This window comes from Mustela lutreola, chromosome 17 (assembly GCF_030435805.1).
Source record: "Mustela lutreola isolate mMusLut2 chromosome 17, mMusLut2.pri, whole genome shotgun sequence".
In the NCBI taxonomy this organism is placed as follows: domain Eukaryota; kingdom Metazoa; phylum Chordata; class Mammalia; order Carnivora; family Mustelidae; genus Mustela; species Mustela lutreola.
In genome coordinates, this window is record NC_081306.1 from 48,608,115 (window position 1) to 48,611,570 (window position 3,456).

The 3,456-nt window shown below is 78.7% G+C and overlaps 1 protein-coding gene across 3 annotated transcripts in view; it reads right to left on the reverse strand.

Moving 5' to 3' along the window:
• The window catches only part of RABGEF1 (RAB guanine nucleotide exchange factor 1), a 50,568-nt gene extending 48,053 nt beyond the window's left edge, over positions 1–2,515 (reverse strand). For 2 of the 3 annotated variants that reach the window (XM_059155253.1, XM_059155250.1), the window contains exon 1: positions 2,384–2,515. The gene's annotated coding sequence lies outside the window, so the exon portion shown is untranslated. The remainder of the gene's footprint in view (positions 1–2,383) is intronic. The other variant, XM_059155251.1, reaches the window with a different exon arrangement.
• Between the last annotated feature and the right edge of the window lie 941 nt (positions 2,516–3,456).

The window sequence follows — 3,456 nt, forward strand, 5'->3', positions numbered from 1 at the left end:
TCCCCCAAAAGTCACTTTTTAATTTTAAAATACAGGCCAAATCCCCAGAAATGCAAGCACGGGTATTTGCTGAAGAGACCAGCTTCAAAGCCGGCTCATGAGCGTGCGGACCGGAGCGTGCGGACCGGAGCGTGCGGACCGGAGGCCGCCAGCCACCCCTGCGGTGCAGCGCCCCAAGGCCCTTGCTGCGCTCCCGCGTCGGAGACTCCCGCCGTCCCCCGGCCTCATCGCAGGAAACGCGGGCGGACCTCCGCGTGCGCCGTCCGGGCCACTCCTGAACTCCCCCTCGGACGCTGACCCGCCCCCGTCCCCCGCGTGCCCGCCGCTGCACCGACGACGACCCCGGCGCTCCGCCACCAGGAGCCGAGAACTGCCCTACCGCACGGCAGGGTCGCGGCTGCTGCCCCCGGAGCTTCACCCTCTGACCCGCAAGCAGCACCACCGAGTCCAGCTTTTCCCCAGAACGTCTCAGGAGCGTCGCCCGAGCGTCCAGCCACAGGTACGTCCGTCGTCGGGTGACGGGGAGCCACCGCGTGCCTCCGAGGGCGCGTGCACCGCCGCCCGGTCCTCCGCAGGCGCCGCCTCGTCCGGACCACGCGCCGTGTCGCTCCGGGGCCCGACGACGGAGAAGGCCGCGACTAAGCTCCCGACACGCCCGACTCCGCCGTGCGAGGCCCGCCCTGCGCGGTGAGGGGCCGCTTCACAGGGCGCCCTCGGAGGCCGCGGCCGGACGGGGGTCGCCCGGCGCTGTCCGCGCTTCCGCCGCAGACGCAGACACCGGTCCGCGGCCGCGCTCCCCGCCGGAACGGACGTCCCGCGCCTCGGCACACGCAAGGGAGCGCGACCTCGGCCCCGCGCACTGAGCCCGTGAGCGCGACGCGGCGCCCCGCGGACACGCGCGTTGGGAACGGCGAACGCTGACCACGGCGGCGCGGCCCCACGGAGCCTGCAGGCCGGGCCGGACGGAGCCCGCGGGCGGAGAGCGGCGACCCCGTCCGCGGACGCTCGCCCATCAGGCCCGACCCTGTGCGCCGGGAACCGGCCGCGAGGGCCACGGAACTGCACTTCGGCCACGCCGAGGCCCTTCTGGCCTGGTCCCCGCCAGACCGACGCCCCCGGGACCCCGCACCCCGGCCCCGCACCGCTGGCTTCCGAAGACCGCGGCCCGCGGAGCCACGGGCCTCCTCGGCGCGGACTCGACCCGGCCCCGCATCCCCCCACCCCTGCTCGTCTCCACGGGACCCGGTCCTCGCGACCCCGCACCGCGAGCTCCCCGACGGGGCCCCCGCCCTCCGGACCTGCGGTCGGCTCCGGGGCTCCGTCTCCGGTCCGTCCGGACGTGGCGCGGAAGGACCGTCACTGCCCCTGACCCGCAGCCCGTTCGGAAGGCGAGTAACCCCTCCGACCCCGACCCCGACCCCGACCGGCCGTCCGCGCAGAGACCGCGACCTCCGCCAAGCTTCCGCCGCGCACCACCGCCTGGACCGACAGACAGTGCGGCCCGGCCCCCGCCCCGCCGCTTCCTCGGTGCGAGTTTCCAGCTCACAGACTTTACACACAGCCCCGGGGTCGCGGGGAACGGCCAGACGCGGCTTCCAGACCCACAGCCCCGACCCGCAAACCGGAGCACCCGCGCCGCCGCCCTCCACCCCAGCGCCGTGAGGCCGCGACCCGCGCGGCGGCTTCCGCGCTCACCTCAGGGCAGGACGAGCGCAGGACCCAGCCCGACGCGGCCGTCCGTGACCCTCGAAGCTCCCCCCGCCCGAACTTCCGCGACGGCATCACCCCGCGGTCCTCCGGGACGGCTCGCGAGCAGGGGCTTCCGCGCCCGCCCCAGGCCCCCCGGCCCCGCCGCCGCCGAAGTCGGGACAGGAGTTCGAGGCCCCGCACCGGGAAAGCCCGCACGCCACCCCGCGCCCCCGGACCTCTCCGCCCCCAGCACCCAGGCGGGGTCGGAAGTCGCGGCGTCCCGGCCCGGCGGGGCTGCGACCCGGGCCCGGGGCCCGAGCCCGCAGGGTCCCCGCAGCCTCCGCGCTGCAGAGCGAGGACGGAGCCGTCGCGCGGGGCGGGCGCCGGGAACGGCAGGCGCGTGTCCGTCGGGGCGCGGCCGGGCCCGCAGCAGGCGGCGCGAGCGCCCGGAACGCCCGGAACGCCCGGCTGGGCACCACAGGCTTGAGGCGGCCGGTGAGGGCCGCGCCGCTGCGCCCGGGGCTGGGCCCGACGGCGGCTGGACGCGCCGGAGCGAAACGGCCCCGGCCGGGGAGGCGGCACGGGCGGATGACCCAGCAGCCCCCGCCCGGACGGCGCCCCCGCCCCGCCGCGCCGCCCGCAGCCGGCAGCCGCGCAGCCCCCGCCGCCGCCCCGCCGCCCCGCCGCCCCGTACCTGCGCTGCGGCTCCACGGCGTCGGGACCGCCGCCCTCCGCGCCTCGCTCCAGGGGTCCCCGCTCCGCCGGTCCGCGACCCGCCCTCCGGCCGGCCCTCCTCCCTCGCGCCCCGCCCCCGGCGCCGCGAGCGCCCGTCACGCACGCACGACGTCACTTCCGGGCCCGGCGCGCGGAGGGAGGAAGTCGTCGCGGCGCCGCTCGGGACCCGCGCTGGGCGGAGCGAGACGGAGGCGGCTCCCGCGGTGAGCGGTCGGGCGCGGGGGCGGCGTCGAGGCCGGCGGTCGGGGGTGGCGAGGAGCGGGCGCTCCGTCCCGGTGCCGCCTGCCGCGGTGGCCGCCGGCCCTGGACGCCGCCGAGGCCGCGCACAGCCGCCGCCGCGCCAGCAGCGGTCGCCGGGTCGCCGGGTCGCGGGGAGCGAGGCCGCGTGGGAAACCGCGAACCCTGACCCTCTCGGTGCCGGGACTCCTGGTTTCGGAGGTCCCGGCCCGGAGGCCGTCCTGACGGCGGAGCGGCGCCGAGGCCCGCGGACCCGGTCGCTGGGGGCCCGCGCCGTCCGGGCGTCCGGTTCCCGAGGCCCCGGGTCAGGAGCATCGGGCCCTGCGGCCGCTCGGGGTGCTGGACGCCGGCTGCGGGTCGCGGCCGAGACCGGCTTCGCTCCGAGCCGCCGCGGTGGCCGCGGACGGGCGTCCGGCCGTCCCCTGCGGAGCCCAGGAGGACTCGCTCCCTGGTGGCCCCCGAACGCGGGCGGGGCGCGGCCCCCGCAGACGCGGGCTTGCGGCGGAAGGTGGGTGCGGGGCGCCTCCGGCGGGGACGGGTCGGGGGCGGAGGACGTGTCCCCGCAGAGGGGTCTCCGGGCTGCGCCTCGAGCGCGTCGGCTTCTCTTCCCGGTCACGCCCCAGAAGCGGCCCCGCCGGCGCCCGGGTCCGTGGACTCCGGTTTGTGTGTCCCTCGCTGGTCGGTTCCCTCCCGGTGACCCCTGTGCCCGGCGAGGCCCCGGGGAGTGTTGGACCTTCCGCAGGGGAGGGGGCCCGCGAACGAGCCCCGGGAGCGCCGGAGGGGGCGGGGGCGCGG